The 23,207-nt window shown below is 49.7% G+C and overlaps 1 pseudogene; it reads left to right on the plus strand.

Annotated features, from left to right (window-relative positions):
* The first annotated feature begins 6,775 nt into the window (after window positions 1–6,775).
* On the plus strand, window positions 6,776–17,950 carry LOC120392551 (annotated as a pseudogene).
* The last annotated feature ends 5,257 nt before the right edge of the window (window positions 17,951–23,207 follow it).

The raw sequence follows: 23,207 nt of genomic DNA on the forward strand, positions 1-23,207 counted from the left end.
CCTTTCAAATCCTTATTAAATATTTCCTGGCCTCCACACTAGGTTAAAATTAATTGACTATAGTTTACTAATGTATCAATATTGAATATAAATTTGTATTGGTTTGGGATGGTTACAGTGAACATAAGGCATTAGGCACATTCTGTCTGTGTTGCCTTTATAGTCATAAATCATTAAAAACATTTCTTGAGAAATAATTAGTTGTTTAGTTTCTCTCTCTTGTGGACGCTACTCAACCTCATTACATCTTTGTTGGGTGGTGGGAAGTAGCGATCACCCAGAGTCCCACTAGGGCCCTAACTTGAGCCCCTCTAAGGCTCTGACGTGTGCCTCCTCCTTCCATTAATCTTCCCAGGATGCACCTTGGACTGTGCATATAAACAGGTTAAAAGTGCTTCACAATAGTGAAGCCATTGTCAAGATGATATTCTGTGCAGAGGATTGTAAGACAGCCCCTGTTACTGATCTGATGCCTGAATGCCATAGGGATATCCCACTCGAGAGCACTGAAGTATATGAAGAGGTCACCCTAATTGAAAAGATTGAGGTTATGGCTGTGCTGCAACTTCACTGGCAGGTATTACCAAGCAGGCCAGCCAGGCTCACAAAAGTTGCCTAAGATTAACACTGTCGGATCACAACCTGCATACAGCAAAGCATACCACAGAACTGGTACAATGCAACAGCAAGTCCATAAGGAGATGGCAAGCTTGCTGGACAGGGAATAATTAAAGCGCCAAACAGTCCCTGGGATGAGGAAGTTGTTTTGCTGATGTTTCCAGGGAGCTACTCCCGAGTTTGGGGTCAGAATGGGAGAAAGCACGAAGGGGCTTGTTTGAAGATGTAACAAGGGAGTGATGGAGGCTGGCATCATGGGCCATGTAACTGCAAACATTCTGTGGTCTTAGACCAGGGCTGGGCAAACTGTCCCATCTGCAGGTGCTGCCCCTGAAGCTCCCATTGGCTGTGTTCCAAGCCAATGGGAGCTGCAGGGGCGGTGCTTGGGGCACGGGCAGCGTGTGGATCCTCCTGGCTTTCCCTGTGCATAGAAGCCGGATTGGGGATGTGCTGCTGCTTCTGGGAGCCACACGGAGACATGGCACTCACATTTTTGTCGCTCTTATCTGTACTCTCTGCAATTTGTCCACATCTTTCCTGAAAAGTGGTGCCCAGAACTGGACACAATACTCCAATTGAGGCCTAATTAGCATGGAGTAGGGCAGAAGAATTACTTCTTGTGTCTTGCTTACAACTCTCCTTCTCTTACCTTCATATTACAAAGGACAAACAGAGGCAAAGAGAGACTAAACCCCATTGATTTCAATGGGAATTAGGAACTGAAATCTCTTTAAAGAATCTGGCCCTAAGTGATTTGCTCAAGGTCACAAAGGAAGTCTACAGTGAAGGCAGAATTTAAACTCAGACCCCTCAAGTTTTAGGTGAGTGCGATAACCTCTGGACCATCCTTCCTTTCTCCTGTGTCTGTCTAAGGACATGTTTTTCTGTATCTAACCCCAAACATAACCATGTCTCTGTCTATCTATCCGCATAGAAAAACATCCGTCTGTCTAATGTCTACCTGTCTGTCCCCGAACAGAACCATCTGTCTGACTATCCATCTATAAAAACACCTCTCCATGTACACCTCCCTTTATTTAATTGTACAGTGATTTTAGGTGGGGGTTGTGGGAACTGGATAATAGCAGTCTGAATATCTCCTCTATATATCATCTGCTAAGTTAACCAATATAGTTCAAAAGGCAGTGGAACAAGCAGGGGAAGATGCCTATATTGCAAAAATCACATATCAGTGCATAAAGAAGAAGCTGTAACACAGTTACGGGACACTGTTTCTCAAGGGAAATGTCGCCTTCCTTCATTATCTGGCTCAAGTTCCATTTCCATATTGTTTTCTCCTGTAAATCACATGATAGAAATGTCTGTACATTGACTTAATGAGTAAGAACTAGCTCATATCTACACTGCAGTACATGTATGCACAGTAGCATTGACACAGGCACATAGGTAAGAGCCAGTCACCAGCTGGAAGCAGACTCTCTTGGACATGATGACATAATAAAGCAATGGGTTGAAGAGGGCCACGAAGCGATTATATGCCATCACAGCCAGGAGGCAAAGCTCATTGTTGGCACAGAAGGAGAAAAACTGAACCACACACCCAGGGAAAGAAATGTCTTTGCTCTTCGCTAGGGAACTAACCATCGCCTTGGGGGCAATCACAGAGGAGCAGACAACATCTAAGAGTGACAAGCTGCTGAGGAAAAAGAACATGGAGCTGTGGAGTTGGAAGTCAAACCTAATCAACCCGACATTCCCTACCAGGGCGCAGAAATGAATGGCAAAGAAGAACACAAAAAGGATGTTTTGCAGCTTTCAACTGTCTGTTATTCCCTGGAAAGTGAAGCCTGTCACTGTGGTGCAGTTCCCTGGAGCCATTTCTCCTGTCACTGTACTCTGTGCCAAAGAAGAGGCAGAAGAGGATAGAAGCAATGAATACCACACAAATAAATCTGATGTCCTGTGCCGATTTGTGTTATCTCTTAAGATATCCCTAAATGGAAACATAAGTTAGTCATAGATTCCAATGCCTCTGCTTGGCACAATCCAAAGTGGATGTAGAGCACTGTGGGAAAACGTTTCTGAAAAGTCAACTTTGCTGTTTATCCAAGAGTTCAGAGTATGGGCTGTATGGCTTGTGCAGAAGCCCATAGTCTTTAGCAAGTTCACAAATAGAAATCAGTGCCCTTCTGTCCATTTCACCGCAGGCAGGCAGGTGGGGATGGAGGGGTTCAAACACCACTTGGATCAATGCTCTCCATCCTAGCTCAGGCTTCATTTGGTTTCCTTCATTCTCCACCCCCACCCAAATCCTGGTAGCTTATTCTGGGAAGGTTCTCAGGCAGCCTGAATTCTCAATGACCTTTCTGGAGAATGAGGAGTGCAAACCTGCTAGGGCCTCCACAATAGCCGGGTCTCTACCAAATTCAGGGCTCACTTTGACTAATTTAAAAACCCTCTGGCCTTGACATTGACCAATGTCACCATTTCAGATGTTTCCATCTGTCATTTCATGATATTGTAACCATTGTTTTATTCTGTTTCCTGGTCTCCTCACGTCACAACTGGTTGTCATTCTGGAAGGTGCCTTTTAGTGAATTAAAAGCAATTGGGCGTAATATGGTGCTAAGTGTGTGAAATTTCATGGCCCGTGAAAAAGAGGCCAGATTAGGAGATTGTATTTTTTCACAACGGACACCTCTAAGAAAAACTCAGTGTGGTGTGAGGAACAGACTCTGCTGTTTTACTGGGTAGCCTGCTTGCTCCCCAGAATCAATAATGACCAAGTGGGGAGATCTGGGGGTGCAGCTCAAACATCCAACTGGGCTGGCCAGGGCAGACATCAGGCCTGCAAGGGAAAGGTGAGTGTGACAGTGACTTCACAAAGGCCTTTGGCAAGATCTCAGGCTATTGGGCAAAGATGATGAGGTGGCTGTGACCTCACAGAGCTCCCTTGACAACAGCGAGGAAGGACAGGGATGTGGGCCAGGCAGGACAGGGGGAACCTCGGAGACCCCTGTAGCCTTGCTGCAGCAAGCCTCCATCTCACGGTCCCTCTGTGTGGACCAAGAGAGAATTGGTGTGGAGGAAATTCTTTGTAGGTTTCTTCATATCTGTGTGGATTTTGTTGAATGAAGTCATCTGTGTAGAAGATAAGAAAAAATATAAGCTCTATGTACAAGATGGGGACTCTATCCTGGGAAGCAGCGACCCTTAAAAAGATTTGGGGTCATGGGGGATAATCAGCTGACCATGAGCTCCCAGTGGGACGCTATGGCCAAAGGGGCAAATGTGACCCTTGGAGCCATACCTAGCAGAATCTCAGGTAGAAATAGAGAGATTCCATATTTGTGTACTGGGCACTGGTGCAACCACTCCTGGAATATTGTGTCCACTTCTGGTGTTCACAATTGGAGACAGATGCTGATAAATTGGACAGGGTTCACATGAATGATGAAAGGATTAGAAAACATTCCTTGTGCTGACAGACTACAGGAGCTCAATCAAAGAGAAGGTTAAGGGATGAGCCTAAGGGAACAAATATTTACTAATGGGCTCTTCGCTTTAGCAGATAAAGGTTATGAGCAGACAATGGCTGCAAGCTGAAGCCTAAACCAATTCACACTGGAAATAAGAAGAGAAGCATTTTTAACAGCCAAGGTTTGAAGTAATTGACCCAGGGTTGTGCTGGATCCTGCACAACTGGCCTTTTTTTAAATCAAGATTGGGTGGTTATCTAAAAAAATATCCTCCAATTCCCTTGGAAATTATTTTGAGGGATGTTCTATGGCTGATGTGAAACAGAAAGTCAGACCAGAGTGGTTCCCTCTGGGCTTGGAATTTATGAATCTGTGACTGTCTGGGGGCATTTGAAATTTGTCCCTTTTTGCTTCCCTGTTCCTCCTTCCCTCTTGTCTCATCTTCTCTTTTCTCCCATTTCTTTCTTCCTGTTACCGTCCAAGCCTCCGTAATCCAAGGAACTCCTGATGGCTGCAGGAGACAGAGGGGGGCTGACAAGGTCTAACTCATGATTGCCAACCCAGAGATGTGTTATTGGTTTGGATGGGGGACAATAGCAAATCCGTCAGTCACTACAACAGGTCACACTCGGAGCCAGGGAGACTGGGCATAGAGTCCCGCTGGCACTTCTTAGCTCTGGAAGGGAGTTTTCCTCTAGTGGTTAGTGCGGGAGCCTGGACAAAGAACTCCTGGGCTCCATCCCCGGCTCTGTCCCTGACTCTCAGTGCAACCCTGAGGCAGCGGCTTCTCCTGCCAAGGCCTCTCTTTCCATCAGTGGGGCTGGAGAAACTTCCCTACAGCCCTTGGGCTGTCATGCTTCAGGAATGTGAATGAGGTACTAGGAGACCTTGAGATGGGAGGTGTCCTGCTGGTCGTCGGTCAGTGTTGTGAACCCCTGGCTGCTGGCCGGAGTTTATCCATCCCCTGGCAATAAAATTGTTTTCACAGACACTTTCAATCTCCTGTCTTCTATCCCCTGCCCTGCTGGCAGGGCATTGTGCAGCACCCTTTCCAGCCCACCTGGGTGTGAGAGATCGAGGAGGAGGGTAAAGGAAGGACCAACACCAAGCATCTGCCATCCAGCTCCATCCTATCTAGAGCAAGTAAGTGGAGCTCACCAGAGCCATCCCCAGTGTGGTGGAAATATCCCACCAAAAGGAATCCCAGCCCATCCCTTGTCAGGGTTTGTTCCCCAGGTTGAGGGTTCCTGTGCCCTGGGGTGGGATGTGTGGGGAGGAGGAATTGCCTCAGCAGAGGGGACGTGGACAGGAGAGCAGTCAGGCTCGTTAATGAGAGGCTGCTTTGAACCCAGACTCATGGCTGCTTCCCACTCAGTTCCAGGATGGAGCGGCTGAAGCAGATGCTGAGGAGGAAGGCCGGGCAGGTGGCTCCAGAGACTGAAGGAAGCAGCAGTCAGCTTGCCAGAAGGAAAGCATCCCCTCTGTCCCCAGGGGTGGGGAAGAGGCTTGTGGCCAGGCTAAACGGAGGAGCTCCCTGGCATTGTGGAGGAGGAGGAAGATACCAGCTCCCATAGCTGACCCTGAGGCACCTTCTGGGCCCAAATGGAGGTGGTCCCAGGTACAGCTATGGAGGAGGGACCCAGAAGAGGGCAGGAGCCAGGCAAGGCAGTTCTGGGGCTTCCTTCACAGGAAGTCAAGGAGCCAGGAGCTGTGCCGCAGGTCCCAGCAGGAGCCAGCCCCACCCTGGCAACTGAGGAGCCCCCGGCCAGCCCAGAGCAGGAGATGGTCGACTCTTGGACAAACACCAGCAGCTCCTCTGTGGGGTCTGTCAGCCCTGAGGCTGAAGGCTCCCTCTTTGCAGGTGAGGGGAGACCCAGGGGAAAGGGAGGAGGACTCGGGTGGTGGGGGACTAGTAACACCCTGTGCCCATCGGCTCGCCAAGGCACCAGGACTGACCCATGTGAGCCTCTCTAACACCAGTGGGGGTGGCACAGCCATGCCCCTCGGCAGGGGATATTGGGCAGAGTTGGGGGAGCTCCAGCCTCCCCTGATGTTGAGGGAGGGGAGCTGACTGCCACGGGGCCCTGAGGCTGATGGGGCTGAGGGCATCTCTGAGAGGAGCAGGGTGGGGCTCTCGCTGCCATGGGGTTCCTTACAGAGAAGAGGGAAACATGGATCCTTCTCTGTTCACTGCATCCCCCCAGCAGAAGAAGGGATTAAACTTTCTCCTTCCCTCCCTGGTGCAGAGACACCCAGTGCCCAGCTGGAGTGGATTGAGGAGGAGGAGAAGGACGATGTGTCCCCTGAAGAAGACACCATCAGGGTCATTGAGCAGCATCTCCAGGGCAGAGCTGAGGTACAAAAATCCCCCAGCTGTGCTGCCACCAAGTCTGTCCTGCTCCTTGTTCCATCCACACCCAGGCAAGGGGGTCTTGTACCAGAGAATCCCTCACCCCCAATGAGGGGACACATCTTCTCTGTTATCTGCAACCCCAAATTGGGGACATTTGTCCTACACAGACCAAGGTGTCCGCTCCCCACAGACACTGTCCAAGTTACAACCCCTGTCTGTGCAGGGTGACACTGTTTTCTGGAAGCGGGCGGCTTTCCCTGTCCAACCCCATGGAGGTCCTGAGCCCTGAGGCTCTCTCTCTCTCTCTCCCCCGACCCGACTCCTAGTTGGTGGAGGACAAGGCCAAACAGCTTCACTTCCTCGAAGCTGTCCTGAGTCTGTGTTTCTCGGCACAGCAGCAGAGGCGGGACACCCTGGAGCCCCACTTTGAAAAGCGACCCTTGTGGGGAGCATTGTGGTGAGTGGGACCCCATGCCAGGCCCCTGGGGTGAGGGATCCAGACATGGGAGGAAGACTTAGTGGGGCCGGAGGGGGAAGCAGAGGATGGGGGTTCCTGGGGCTGAAGGCTGGGGGGGCAGGGAAAGGGATAATTGTGACACTGATCAGGAGCTGGCAGTGGGGGAATTGTAAGACCAGAGGGGAGGGGAGGGAGGAATTGGGTGGGAGAGGGGGAAGGAAGTTTGATGGATGGGATGAATGGGGACCCAGCTAGTTGGGGGTGGGAGTGACACTGGCTGTTTCTGCAGAGCACTTTGGCCTCCTCCCTGGGAAGTGCCTGTGAGTGTGCGGGGCCTGAGTCTCACATGCAGTTTTGTTTCCTTGAAGTCTCCCAGGAGCTGATTGAAAATCTTCCTGTGGTATCCGAGCCAAGCTCCATCATGTCCAGCTCCGTGGTCGTGGTTTACAATCTCAGATACCAGGATCCTCCCATCCATCTGCCCTAACCCTGGTGCTGATCGGGCCCAGAGCCGGGAGTCCCAGATCCTCCTCCGGCTAGGTTACCCCCAGCTATGGCTGTTCCCATTCCTCAGCAGAGGAAGCGGGAACGTCCCCCCTTTCCTGGCTGGGGGGTTGATTTCACTCCAGTAACGTTACAGTGTCCGTAGGGAGGGGATCACTGCGGGGGAGGGGGTCATGTCCATGGCACTGCCAGCACCACGCTGGTGGTGCAAAGTGTACAACAGGCTCCTCTCTCCTGCCAGCAAACTGAAGCCACCACTTGCCCTGGAGCTGGAATCACGCCTCATGCGGGCTGTTCTCCACAGAATCTTTACTATGGGCACTGAAACGACACAACCCACTTCCGGTAGGTCCTGATCCTACTTCTGTGTCTCAGGAGCAGGCTCTGGTCCCTGCTCCCTCGCTTTGATGGAGCTGCTGAGAATAGGGAAGGGGTGAGCAGAGCTGGGAACAGGCCTGGGACAAACTGTCAGGGAGGGCCCCTTCCCTCTAGAGGGGATTGCGTTACCCCTCCCTGGCTGATCCCAGACTTTCCTCCTCTCCTCATTCTCTGATCTCCTGCCTGGACTCTCCCGGGGATCCTACCTCCCACTCATTGCAGTTTGGCTGGTCCATACTCTGCTGGGTACCAGGCCCTGCACAGAGAAATGCCAAGAGCAAGGATTGAAGAGGCAGCAGGCATCCAGCCATGAACTCTTGCTAAGTGTCCCTGGAGTGATGTGAATGGGAGAGGCCACGATGTGCCTTTTGAGTCTTGCCAGGGCTCCTGGAGAACCCTCCTAATTGTCCCCTGACTGGTGTAACCCCATGTCCCATGACTGACGGGTGATCCCTCTTCTTGCAGGCTCTGCACAAGAGCTATTTACAGAGCCTGGACACCATCCTCAGGGGCCTGCTGACAGAGACCCCCACCTTGGACAAGCTGCAGCACCTCTTGGAGGTGAGTAGAATGGGACGATCTGGGGTGGAATTTCCTCTTAGCTCCGTGGGAGAGCTGCAAAGGAGAGACTAGAAGAGCCATGTTTCCATTGTGTCCTCCCAGCTTGGACCCAGCCAGCCACACTTTTCCAGAGCTGCCAGTGCAGGGGGAAGGAGCTGAGACTGTCAGCCAGACTGTCAGCTCTGCATGCACGGTTGCATTAAGCACTAATCGTGAAAACCAGGCCTGGCTGGGGACTGGAGACTGAAACCCCTGTGAGATGCAGGACATGGGCCTCTGAGAAAAGTCACTAGCTCCTCTCTAGAGAGACCCTGAGATACAGGAGGAGCCTCAGGGAATCAGCTCTTCTGTGTTAGGGACACTGCAGTTCCCGGAGGGATTGTCCTGACGGCCGTTCCATCCATCCTACCAAGGCCTTTGCAGCTAAGGTATGGGGGTCCAGGGCATGTGCCTTGATCCTGACGTGCTGTTCATGGATCAGGCGTTCAGAGCAAATAGACCAGCCCCAAGACTGACCATTGTCCCAGCGTGGAGAGACAGGGAGCTTGTGCCCAGCAAGACATGGGCAGTGTCATGAACCCCCTTTTCAAGCTCTGCAGCCAGGGCTGAGCTACTCCACCCTGAGCACAAAGTCTCAGCCCCATGGGCAGGGGAGAGGCTCATTTGTAGAGCATGTGCGCCTGCCCGTTGACCCTCCCCTTTGCCTCCTTCCCCTGCAGCACGTCCATTTCTGGCTCCACTCCAAAAAGACCCAGGAGAGAGCTAGGGCCATACAGAGCAGCGCTGCCCTGCTTGAATTCGCCACCACTCTGTCTGGATTTGACTAAGTGACCTTTGACCCCAGCATCCTGCAGAGTTGGGGCTTGAGTCAAGCTCCTCATCCCCTGGCTAATTGGTCCCCCCTGGTTCTGTCAGGGACTGTGTTCCATAGGCCTCTTAGTGGCACATTTGTACCTGGCCTCAGGGCCCCTGTTATTCTGGAGCAGCGAGGCAGCGAGTGCTCAGCGAGGGCCCTTGCCCTGGTCCCTTTTCTCCATGCTCCCTTGGGGGCAGAGAGAAAGAGGGCTCTCGCTCCTCTCCCCCAGCGCCTCCTACAGAGGGGTGGGAGCAGAGCTCTGGCCCAGGGGAGCTGGAGAGCTGAAGGGAGAATGTTGATGGATTCCCCTCTCCTCCTCCTTCCACCAGACCTCCTCTGCCTTCTCCAAGGCAGGTGAATTTGTGCTGCAGCTGGGTCTTTATGTATCTGACCCAGCCAGTGACATCTATCAGCAAGCCAGGGGTGGGATATATTGGCTGCAGAGGCTCCTGCTCCAGAAGAGGGGTAAGAAACCCAACTGGGCAATGGGACCCCATGGAAACGAGCCTCTCGGAGACTAGCTCCAGCTGGCCATTGGGACACCACTAGAACTAAGGCCTCTGTATTTAGACCCACTGTAGCGGGGAAGAGGAACCCCAATAGAAACAAAGCCCCTCCTTTGAGACTCCCTCTGCTGGGCAGTGGGACCCTACAGAAAGAAGCCCCCTTCTCTGAGACCGACCCCAGCTTAGATGGTGACTCTTTCTCTCCCCCTCTCTCTGAATTAGGGAGATGAGTGAGAAAGTGCAAGAGAAACTGGCTGCTTTATCTCAGAGCCCGGCTCTGTTCCCCAGCCCAGGGAAATCAGCAAACCCCTGTACGGGGCAGCCAGCTCATGAGGGGACAGGAACGGAGCTATTGAGACACATGGAGGGAAAGAACCCATCATGAGGGCAGGGGCAGGAGCAGGCACCACAGGGGATGGACACAAAGCTTGTAGATAGGATGTCACCAGTTGGGTAGCCAGGGCCAGATTCTGACTTCAGTGGGTGTGGGGGGTTCTCAGTATTAGACACCCCAATTAACAGGCACCCACTTGCAGAGCACAATGACTGTAAGGATCACATGATTACTGTGATGACCGAAACAAATCCCCCTTCTGGTACTAAACTGCCTGGTATGGACCTTGTGATTCCATTGGGCCATGGATGCCATGAGGAGCCTGGCCAGTGTGCACCCAGAAGGAAACAGGCACTGAAAGCAGAATGCGAAACCTCCCCAAAGGGTGTGTCTTTCTCCCCCAGGGCTGAACATCAGAGAGGCAAGAGAGCTGTGGTGTCGGGACGGGCTCCAGAACACCGAATGCCTGGGCTACAGAAACATGGCCAGGGTGGCAGAGGTAAGGACTCTCCGCCGGTGCATTGAAGCAGCTCAGGTGTGGATCTGTCTTCCCCTGCAGTGAGAGTGTCATGAACACAGGGCAAAAGCCTGCTACTTATTTCCAGCAGAGTATGTGAGGCTCATGGGAATGTCAGTGGGGTGAGGAGTGGGAATGAACCAGATCTAAAAGGCCCCTAACCTCTAGCGGGTGAGCTGCGTGAGCTATCACTGCTGGGAGCAGTAGAGTGTCTTTTGTTGTCTGTCTGAGCTGGGTTTCAGAGTGCGGAGACACATTTCCAGCATCTCATGACACCTGCAGTGAATCCTGCTCCAGAAAGAGCTATTCGAGGCCTCAGTGCCTGCAGCCTTCTACTGAAGGGGGTTCCTTGGTCCATGGAACCCCAAAGGTTGGCTGCCCCAGGACTCTTATCCACCTTGTGAGACACTAGAGGGATTTGGAGCCTGGTTCTGGACAATTGCAAGGTTTGGTGCTGTTGGTTTTAGGTCTTTGGAGAGATCTTCATGGAAGACCAAAGAAGAACTTTCCTCCAGGCGGCGCTTCTGGCCATACACGACCCCCAGCTCTGTGTCAGCCAGGCTGGGCTGGTGCTCACATATTCCATCCTCGGTGAAGCCGGCCAGCTGATAGGGGACGAGGTAACCAAAGAGGGATCAACTGGGAATGGACCCCCAGGGCCTTTCACCTCCAGGCCATTGAAAATCACTCACATCCCATCCCCATGCGCTGACCAGGGAGCAAGGAGAGGATGAACCCAGGCAGGTGCCATTGGTAGGTGCCAGCTTGTCCTCTGAGCAGCTCAAAGTAGTGCAGACCAAGCTCTCCAGCAAGGCTATATCCTAAGAGGCATCACATCAACACGACACACTGCCATTGCTCATGCTAGGGGCTGCCAACTCCCCTAGCCACCTCTGTGAGCCTTTCCTACCCCCCAGGGCCTCAGGCCGGTTCCTAGTGCTCTGGTATGATGTTATCCCAGCCCCCACCTGCTCTGGGAGAACTGGAGACATCAGTCAGCAGAGGCTCCTTAAGTGGCATCGCGTTAAGGACATGGGGATCCCTTGGGGAAAGGTGCCACTTCCTCTCACCCACAGCACTACTGCCCAAAGCCTCCCAGCCCCTCAACTGGAGGGAGCGAGGGTGACTGAGGGGATTCCGGGGAGCAGAGCTGGATTCCCACTGGGTTGGGAGGTAGAACAGCTCTCATGGGAGGACTGAGAGACTGTGGGCAGGAGTTCATTCCACAATGGTGGGAGAGGGGTTGGACGTCACTAGAGAAGAGACAGGATTTTGTCTTGGGGTTGTGTGGGGGAATCCATCCCTCAGACATGGGGAGGGTTGGGGAGGAAATTTTGCTGGCTCCCAGTGCCGTTAATACCCTTCGTTCTTGTGGGTGTCCAAGTCTCTGATTGATCCTTGTTCCCTTGCAGCGGGAGGACATTAAACCGAAGGTCATGGCCCAGCTATTTAACATCAGGTGCTTGCACTGCAGGGGCTGTGCTCCGTGGGAAAGCCTTGAAGGGCCCCCACTTTGCATGACCAGAAGCTCCCACTCCCTGCCGCTGGTACTGCTCTGTCTCACTGTGCCTGGGGGGGAAGGGCTGGGGGGAGCGGCCATAGAGCCCACAGCATTGAGAGAAACTGAGGCCGAGCACCTCACTCTCAACACCATGCCCCACCCTGACCCCTGGAGCTGGGGCCAGACCAGATACTGGTTCGGAAGAATCAGGCTGTCCAGGCTGTGGGGCTGGCCCAGAAGTGAGCGCATCCGCAGAAACAGGGGTATACTCAATAGAATTGCAGTCTGGGAGGGGTGGCCTGACATGGAGCCCCTCCCCTGTCATCACTGCTCAGACCTTCCCATGGCCCATGTCACCCCTGACGCAGCGAATGTCCGATCATCCCCCAGCTGGGGCCAAATCCACCCACCTGGTATCTGAACCCTTCCTAGCTAGGAATGAAACTTCCCCCTAACACACTGGGGCAGGGGAGGATCCTCCCCATCTGGCATGTGCAAACTGAGACATAGAGGAAGGGCTGTGGTCCTGGTCACACAATCCTGGGTGGACTGGGTCCCAGCCTAGAACCTTTCCCTCAGGGGCACCTTCGCTTTCTGCCCTTTATTCTCCCCTCCGGCTAGGGGGTCTGTGAGAGTGAAATGAGCAGGGAGGGTGATGGCATTCTGGCACATAGTCTGGATGGGAGCTCCCCTTGGCTTAGACCCCAGGGTCAGAGACATCTTTGTATTCCTGTTGTCCTTCTTTTATTCCTAGGAAGGGAGTCCCATGCTGAGGGGTTTCTAGGGCTCCAGTAAGTCATCCTTGTTCCCACCCGCATGTACCACCCTGCCCTGCCCTGCCCTGCCCTCCGGTTTCTTCGCTGTTGACTCTGGCTTGACTCTTTGCTCTGGTTTCTGGCTATGACATTGGTGTGACCCTTCTTGGCTCCAGATTTTGGTTATGAACCCTGGCTCAGTATTCTCCTTGCCTTTCTCTAGCCTCACTCCAGGTCCTCCATCCACCTGCTCCAGCATTGCCTCCTGCTCCTGATCTTCCCCAACCCCTCAGATTTTGACTACCCGGATTTGACCTTCAGCCTGTATCTGGACTTTGGCTTGGCATGGACTTGGCTGATCTTTGGTCTGACCACCTGGCTTCGAACTCTGGCCTGCACATGGACACTGGCTCTGGTTCTGCCTGGACGTACTCAACCATCCTTGACTTAGACACCCAGCAGTAGTATAGGGGCCCTACCATCAATCAAACCCTAACCCTGCCCCATGACCCCTTAGTCCCTCCCACCTGTCTCCGGAAGTCCTCCCCCATAGGGGTATTACTTCCGGGGTCAAGGTGGGTCATGTGACCCCCTCTACAAACTCCTCCCACCACCCTCTATGAATCAGCATGGGGCTTTGTCCCGAAAGGACCACCTCAAGAGGCGATTTGACCAATCAGGGTGATTTCCAGCGTAGGGGGTGACCCATCCAGAAGTGGGTCATGCGACCCCTCTAAGAACTCCTCCCACTGCCCTCTACCAATTAGGATGGGTTTTGCCCAAATAGGACTGCCCCAAGAGGAGATTTTGACCAATCAGAGCGAGTTCTGGGGCAGGGTGACCCGTCCAGAAGTGGGCCATCCCAAGGACCTCTGCCAATCAGAGTGCAGCACCATTATCCCATAAGTCCCACTGACGGACAGAGGAGGCCATCTCTTACCAAGGACATGATTTTTAGAAATCGTAGAAAGGCTGCTGAGAGGAAACATGGACTCCTTCACCACCCCCGTGAGAACTTCGGACTCTGTCTTAGCCCCGAGGGTCTTTGACCATCCATGGAGAAAGTGCTACATCAGTGACAGTCCTGAGGAGGAGGAGGGAGCGACTGAGGGGAGCCCTTTGGACCAGCCATTGATGGATATGCCGGAACCCAAACCCAAAACCCAACTGCTTGTGAGACACCCCAATGAGCATGGTGGCCTCTCTTTGTCCACCCCCTTAGAGGTGGAATGCGATTGCGGCTCGGGGGAGTCACTGGCGAACAAGGTGAACACAGGTAAATGAATGATTAAGAAGTGACGGTTGAGGTCATGAGATGTTCCAATAGATCTCTGTTGGTCGCATTGCCCATGATGGAAGATGATACATTTAGTTCCGTCATGACATTCATAAACACATCCTATCTTTTAGGTACATGTCTACTAGGAACAGAGCGCGTCTGGGTGATGGCCCTGAGTAAGTCGAGCATGTTAGAACCATTAACCACAGAGCCTTTGTTCATAAAAGCCCCTTTATCGTTCCATGAAGAGAGATTTTTATCCTGGCCCAGCTTATTTGGCAATACTAATGCATTTTTCTTATAATGTTTATTCACGTTATCCAACACCTCCTGAGCAATAGAGTCTGAGGTCTTTGGTGTTCCTGGGGGTCTAGCAGTTACATTCTGTTCCTCTTCTGGTAGAAACAGACTTATTTTCACTTTATCCGCATCGCTCTGCTTCATGTACATTAGGTACCTTTGAAGCACAGCACTGTAAAGTTTAGCCTTTTAGTATTTGGCCAAGTCAGTTCTTTGAAAAACAGACTTCGTTTCAGCATCCAGTAAGCGAGTTGCAGTCAGTCGTTAGGCCCCCTGAGGATACAGAGTTCACCAGTGTTCTGAGCGAAACGTTATATTTTTCCCAGTTCTTTTTAGAATGCCGTTCTTTTAGACCCCCCGAGGATACAGCATCCATCAATTTTCTGAATGAAGTATCAAACTCTTCCCAAATACTAGAATATAGGGGAGCTGTGAGGAGCTTATGGTTTTGGGAGAATGGTTTGTCAGGCCATGTTTTTTTATTCACAACCCCTAGAGCGCATGCTCTCGGTTTGTGAATGTGTGTGGTTCTGCGCACGTTCAGAGCAGGGCCGGCTCCAGACCCCAGCGCGCCAAGCGCGCGCTTGGGGCGGCATTTTGCTGGCAGGGCGGCAGCCGGCTCCGGCGGACCTTCCACAGTGATGCCTGCAGGAGGTCCTCCAGAGCCGTGGCTTCGGGGGACCTCCCGCAGGCATGACTGCGGAGGGTTCGCTGGTCCCGCAGCTCGGGTGGACCTCCCACAGACGTGCCTGCGGAAGCTCCACCGGAGCCGTGGGACCAGCGGAACCTCCGCAGGCACGTCTGCCAGAGGTCCCCCGGAGCCACGGAACTGGCACCGCCAGAGCGCGCCCCGCGGCGCGCCGCCCTGCTTGGGGCGGCGGGATTCCTAGAGCCGCCCCTGGTTCAGAGCCCCTAGAGCGCATGCTCTCGGTTTAGGTATGTATGTGTTTTTGCGCACATTCAGAACCCCTAGTGTGTGTGCTCTGGGTTTTTGAATGTGGGTGTTTTCGCTCACAGTTTTCTCAGGGTTTGGTGTAGCAGTGGCAGGTGAGGAACTGGAGTTGTGGTTGTGTGGTTGTTTTTTACCAGAGTCTTGTTTTGCCGTTGGGTTTGACGTATATGCGGTGTGGACTGCCTGGATGCTTCATCTGTACTCTTGTGCTGTTTTGCGTTGTTAAAGGTCTCAAAGCAGATTCTTGGTTCTTTGGCGGGTCTGGAGAAGGTGTCCTTGCAGCTCTGACTACAGTATTGTCAGAAAAGTTGCCCATGCCTATAGGGTGGTGAGGGGGGATCATTTTACAAAACCGAACTTTACCATCTTTCTCACCCACACCTATGAACATTTTTTTAAATACATCTTATTTTGCAGAATAAAAAAACAAACTGCTTTTAAAATCCATTTTAAACCACATTTTGCACAGTAAAAAACCCCTTTTGGTTTGAAACAGACCAAGTATTTTTAAAAAACCTACACCTGTGCCTTGCACAGACCTCTCTCACACACAAAACAGCAGCTTTATAAAACACACCAAACCAAGTTTGCCTCCATATACTTTTCAATAACTCCCTCATGCATTTAAAAGCCAGTTGCAAAAAAGTTCCCTTTCACTATTGGGTAACTAGAGCATGTGCAACCTCTGCACTGACTTGATATCATCAGCTGTTGCCCTGAATTGATCAATTAATAGAAAAATAAAACTCAGGTCTTGGCAGGTAAACGTTACTTCACCTCTAAGAGGGACCAATGTCTAGTGGTTAAAGCACCTGATTTTGAGTTAGGAAATGTTGGTTCTAGGTAAACAGGGGATATTTACTTCCACCTTAGAGAGCTGTTGTAAGGCTATGCTCGGGAGTGCCGGCGCCACTGACTGAGGCGGCGGAAGCTCCCGCCCCCGAAATACCACCGACAACTGCCTAGGCGGTCGCTGCCCCCTAAATGTCTAGGTCTCCTAGGTCGCCTAATGGGTTGCCCCAGCCCTGTCTATGCTCATTAATATCTGAATTGCTTTGAGAGCCTCGGATGGAAGGCTCTCTGAAGTATCGTTTTAAAGTGGGGATTTTGACAGTAGCTTGCTAATCTGAAATGAGCCTCCAGAACTAGTGCTGCTAATTCTCCCTCCTCCTTCCAAAACTCACTGAGGTACAGTCAGACAAGATGTTCCTTCTCGTTTCCCATATTTCCAGAACTGTGCTCCACTGCAGAAGCAAATGACCTAAAATGCTTCTGAAATTATATTTTCTATGTGATTTCTCAGCCCAGCGGGCTGGAAAGCATAGAATAAGTGGAAACAGAAAACTGGTAACTTATCTGAAACAGAAGCTAATCACTTATTTACTGCAAGTGAGTACTGACTAAAAACTGAGACCTCTGAAATGTGTTGCTGTTTTTTCAGTATGACCCCAGTTGTAGTGGTATGACCACTGTATTTCAGTCAGACTGGAACTGCTACAGAACTGAAATCCATGTGCTGTTTACACGGTACAAGGAAAATCTTTGACAAAGATATGTATTTCTGTTCTTGCAACAAGGCTGATGCTTATAAAGCACGCACACTAAATCCTCTCTCCTAATCATGCCATTTGAAAAGTCTGCATTTTCTCTTTGCTTACAGGCAGCTGTGGTCATGGTGGAATTGTGAATATCAGCCAGCCCTATGTTGTATAGCTGAACTGGAGAAGATTTTCCTTCAAATATTGTAATAATTGGAGATATACCAATCTCGTAGAACTGGAAGGGACCTTGAAAGGTCATTGAGTCCAGTCCCCTGCCTTCACTAACAGGACCAATTTTTTGCCCCAGATCCCTAAGTGGCCTCCTCAAGGATTGAACTCACAACCCTGGATTTAGCAGGCTAATGCTCAAACCACTGAGCTATCCCTCCCATCCTGGGGTAGGGATTACTTTTTTCGGACTCCACAGAAGGACCTATACTGGGTTGCACCTTTGAACACAGATGGGAGACTCTTAGAATATTACAGACTTCATAATTCCTATGATGATTTGCTGCTATTAAAAAATGCTAGAGTGTTACAAATTCAATATGGGGAAGGCAGTGGCACCGCAGTTTACAATAACTTCATGTATTACAATGTATATAATTCTAGAGAGAGAGGCAAGCTCGATTTAAACTCAAACACATTGGCTGTGAGGAAAACTCTGTCAAATGCTGCTTATGGTAACCGTTTCTCTTATGCTGGTGTTGGGTGGCAAGATATGGTCTTTGCTGTGGATTGTGGGTAATTTATTCAACCGAGGACAGCACAGGTAACATTATGATTAGCAAACTCAATGAGACCACACTTGATGTGCTCCATACTTGGAATACAATGCAGTACAAGCCATCCATTTCCAACGGTTTCATCATATGTGGTGTTCTATATGCCACAAGACCTGTCAACACTAGGAAAGAGGAAATATTTTACACATACGACACAAACACTGAACAGGAAGGTAAAATTAGCATAATTATGGATAAAATGTTAGAAACAATTCAAAATATCAACTATAACCCCTCAAACCGAGTCCTGTATGTTTACAGTGATGGCTACCTTGTTAAATACAATCTCATTTTTCAAGCTGTATTACACTGATATGAATATACACAACAACTAGAGATCACAGAAAGTCGAATTTTATATCCCTTTGGAGAATGTGAATGTTAAAGTAGGGTCTAATCCTATGAAGAGTAACTCCTGGGCATAAGGTTTATTACCATGAGCTGTCCCACTGAAGGATAATAAGCTCTATGCCTGTTACAAGATTGGGTTCATAGCTTTTTAACTGGTGTTCAGATACAGTGGCAACAGGAGCACTAGAAATGCCTCTGCTATAAACATTAAATAGATGACTTAGTGATGGACAGAACATGTATCGTGATAGGGAGATTGCTCACACACTGATGTGCATTTGAAGGAATGTCTGTATTTGGATAACACATGAAAGCTGAACTGCTGTTTTGTCATCATTGCTCAAAGTATGCAAGGCCATAAATATCATATTATGGATTGGCCTCAAATAATTACTAAAAGATTAAAATTAGAGGAGAATTGGAACTTGGTTAAGCTGAACTGTGGAAACGGTTGCCTTGGCTCCTTCTTGCAACCCATCAATTTATTTTAGATGGCAGGGCTCCAATGCATTACTTTCCTAAAGCTGCACTTCATGAAAAAATATTATTAACCATTTTTGGATGGCTGTATTTTCTTAGCACTGTGTCCTGGGGGCCTGACCCAAAGCCCAATGAAAGCAGTCCCTTGGTATATGGCACATGCTGCAGTAGAACATAAGCTATGCCATCCTACATGCTGCATTTAGTCCTGGAGTCCATTTAGTCTGCAATTTACTGTGATCTCCATTAGCACCTTTCAAAAACACTCTGAAAACAAGGAGCCAAATTAATTGGCAGTATAATTCCATTTGCATCAATTATCTTACATTGGGGGTGAATCTGGCACATGATCTATCAGTTACAGAATACTGAAGTTGGGAAATTTTTGGGATGCAGCAAGAAGCCAGCTTGAACAAATGATATTGGAAACAGAAATCGTATTCCTTCGGGCTTAGTGTGTTTAAGAGCTCCTGGAACAACACAAATATGTGAATCAATATATCAATAACTAGAGGAGAGATTTTATTTCCATCCATTGAAATATGTTCACCGGTTAGATTAACATTCTCCACCAACTTGAGATGTTGTTTGAGACGTCTGAGGCTGGTGACACATTTTTAAGTCAGGTGCTGCCATTTACCAGGTATCTGCATCAGTTCCCTGAAAGTGTGTCAAATGAATTTGAAAGCCAGCCGTCACTGGCGCAGTAATCTGATCCATGATCATGGGCCTTTAAAGAATCCACAATAGTTCAATTGAGGGTTTGTTTAACTATAAAAAAATAAAAGACAGCAGAACATTTCTTGCTTCACATTTTTTGGGGTGGCATCCCATTAATTCCCAAGGGTTGACCTATTCACAGGCATAAAAGACAACTCTCTATGGCATCACATTTTAAGGAGCAATTTGGGGCTCAATCCACAAAGAGAACTTAGGTTCAGTATTGCAACATCTAACTTTAGGTCCCCTGCCACTTACTGGAATCTTCAGCTCTGACTCAGGTACACAGGCTCCCTATAAATGTATGTGGAGAGCTGGGCACTTAGGAATGGGATTCACAGCAGCTGAGTGGGAGGCTGCTGAAGCTAGCCAGTAGCAAATGCTGAGTAGAGGGTTGGACTTGAGTCCACTTAATGCCACTTGGGAGTCACAGCTGTGAACCCACCCCTGGAATTAGGTGTTTAACCCAGGTCAGCTCTGTCTAAAAGGGGAAAAGAAAAGACAACTTGGAGGTTGTGATCCCCTTTTATACACAGTATTTAAAGCATTCAGCCTGGTTGTGGGAGACCAGGGTTCAAATCCCACTTCTTCTGGTCTCAGAGCAAGCACTTAAATCCAGGTTTTTCACTGTCCAAGTGAGTATGCTACGCACTGGGCTACAGGGAGAGTTGGGGGATAGTTCCAAATCACCTCATACCGTAAATGACTTTCTGGTATGGTACTCGCCAATTTACAAAGAAGAACACGGTGTCCCCAGTCCCTGCACAGGCTTGCCAAATTGAACGGCAATGCAATGGGAAAGCGAGCGCCTTCCATTGAAGCAAATGGCAAAACTTCCTTTTTTTTCAATGGGAGTGAGACTGCAATGAACCATATCCTGGACACAAATTTGGTTGTTTGGAGATCCATTCCGGACCTGATTCCTCTCCACAGCCTTGAATCTTGGCTTGTCTCTTTGTCATCTCCTTGTGGATATTTTGCTATCTATTTCATTGTAACTTGGTTATAATTGAACTCCTTTCATTCCTCTCAAGATCTCCACTGCATTCGCAGTCACCATTGACAGTACTACCATCCTTCCTGTCACTCAGATTCACATAAGGGTCATTTTTGACTTTTCACCATCTCTAGAGCCATGCATCCAAGCTGGATCCAAGCCTTGCCACTTCCTCCTCCCTCGTATTTCCATTATAATATAATAATTGGAAATATACCTATCTCCTAGAACTGGAAGGGACCTCAAAAGGTCATAGAGTCCAGCCCCCTGCCTTCACTAGCAGGACCAAGTACTGATTTTTGCCCCAGATCCCTAAGTGGCCTCCTCAAGGATTGAACTCACAACCCTGGGCTTAGCAGACCACTGACTAAAATTCTCTCTGGTGTTTATCTGCATCCTGTCAGACCTTCCTGGCACCCACCTCACTCTCCTGTCTATTCAAAATGATGTTGCAAAGTCGCCTATTTGACCTGTCACAGTGACAATGTCAGTCCCCTTCTCGAGTCCCATAGAACATGTTATATGCAAGCTTTTTGTTCCTCCTTTGTGGGTCTTTCACAACCTAACCCTTCCCCGCTTGTCTACTCTTGTATCCAATCCTTCCTTTTCTGCTCTGCCAATGCTGTCAGCCCCTATCATCCATTAGTTCACCTGTCACACAAGCACCTTCCCATTTTCTTCCATTCTGACTCTTATGCAGGGTCACGCCCTCTAAACTAATCCATAAATCCATTACACTGTGCTCCTCCAAATAGCTCCTTAAGCCCGACTTCTTCCAGATGCCTGTGGTAAGTTGCCAACTGATTACAGCTAAGCAGATGTCTGCAGTAGGAACTTCTGATATTTATCGTACTTAATTATATTAAAGACATGAACCAACTCAAAACCGTCTATCTGTGCACATAGTTGGCCTCTGCAAACTCGTGATCTTGTTACTTTTACCCTCTTTGTTTATCCCTCATTCTTTTCAATTGTTGTTACAATTACTTGTTGTGTCTTAGCTTCACTTTTGATGTATGTTCTTCTACGGAGGAACTGCTTTTTTGCTCTGGTTAGAACATCATCGAGCACCAATTGTGGCCTCTAGGTACTTCTGGGTTACAAACAATAAATAATTGCCTGCCTGGGATTTTTTTGTGCATCTGTATTTTTGTCTGAATATCAATTGGCTTTGAAAAGTAGGCAAACTATATGCTTCCAGACAACTGTGTAAACATTCTGTTGGAAACATTATGTGCCCATAATGACATTTAAATTTCATGAATTAATCCCTAAATTTATAAGGATCGCTTTCTCCTGTAGATATTACATTTTTTGTGATTGAATATTAGTGCTCCTGAAAGTTAAAGTTAAAGACTAACAATGCTAGTCTGAAGCAATCACAGAGCACAAAGCCATTGGGCTGTCTTGTGCACTATTGGTGGGACTCAGTCATAAAAACAACATATAACATATCTCTTGAGAATAGATTGAAAAATCATGAATTGCAGTCTCTGCTGAAGATTCTTGAGGAATTTTGTTCCTATTTGTTCTTAGTCTGTTTTCAAACGCTAACAAATAGTTCTAGTGTTAATTACTTAACACTCTTTAGTTAGTTATTTGCCAGTGTAACACCCTTGGAGTTCAAGGAGCATGGCCCCTATAAAACCTTGTTCTGAGGCAGAAGAAGTGCATGTTGTTTCAGGGGAGTGGGAAGTGGGAGAGTGACAGGGAGGGTATGTCTGTAGCTCCAGACAAGAGGGCTACACCGAGCAGGCCGTCATGTAAAGCAGCAGTGGAGAACTACCCTGGAGCCTGGGAGGGACAAAGTGGCTGACTGGGGCCACCCCAGGCCTGGAGCCAGGAGGAGCACTGTGTCAGGCAGGAATCACCTGAGAAGGATAAACCAGAGCCTGACCCAGAGCTGTATGGGGCTGTGAATACTGGGGCTTGTGATCTTGCATTGAGAATAAAGATGGAGGCTGTAGCTCGTTAAGTGAGGAGGTTGTTGCTCTGTGTGGCTTTGTAGAGAGCGGCAGAAGAGGGCGCCGGAGGGGTTTGCTGGGGAAAGTTTACTGGCACCGAAGACTCACTGCCAGACTGGAACATTGCCCAGGACTCCTGAACTCTGAGTGTAGATGCATTGCTCAATGGCTGCCCCTTTCAGACTGTGGTACCACTGGGGACTTGTGTTGGATGTAACCCTGTTTTACTGCTCCTCCTCTCTTTCCCCCTGTTGTTTTTCTCCATTCATCCTTCTGTGGTGAAGTATTTCCCTTTCCTTAATTCCTTGTACTATTCTGGTGCATGTGTGTTTACACCAGGGGATGTGGTGCATGTGTGTTTACACCAGGGGATGTGGAACAGGTACTCCTGGGTTGGAAGGGACACAACTGTACCTGCTTGTGCACCATGCATTTCATGAGCACAGGCGTATTCCTGGCACGGTTCACCCCCGTCCCCGCTAATTGCCCTTTTTGCAGAGTGAAGGAGACCCTGACACATGTCTATTTGGAATGTGCCAGGTTGCAGCCCCTTTTCCAGCTTGTCCAAAACCTTCTCCTAAGATTCTGACCACACTTTCCCCCGCACCTTTTGATTTATGAACACCCAGTCCATATCCTCACGAAATCATGAGACCTCCTCATGAACCTCCTCCTGGTGCTGGCCAAGATGGCCATCTATAAAACCAGGAGGAGGATGCTGGATGGGGAGGTGCGCTGCAACTGTGGGTCTTATTTCTGTTCCCCCCTCTGATCACGTGTCTGGGCAGAGTTCTTCTGGGCCATATGTGCTGGCTCCCAGACACCTTCGAGAAGCAGTGGGCACTATCTGCGGTTCTCTGCTTGGTGTCACCCTCTTGCTCCTGGCTTTTGACCCTATGATCTCACTCCTGCCCTTGTTTTCTTATTAGTTGTCCCTGAAGCCATTTGGGCCGCGGGTTTAGTCGCTCATCCCCTTAGGCTGGGGGATGGGCCTTCAGACGTCAGATGTGGGTGAACTTGTGCCTGCCCTTCTCTCGGAACTGACGAGGTGCTGGACT

The sequence above is a fragment of the Mauremys reevesii genome, unplaced genomic scaffold (genome assembly GCF_016161935.1).
Source record: "Mauremys reevesii isolate NIE-2019 unplaced genomic scaffold, ASM1616193v1 Contig10, whole genome shotgun sequence".
Taxonomy (NCBI): Eukaryota; Metazoa; Chordata; order Testudines; family Geoemydidae; genus Mauremys; species Mauremys reevesii.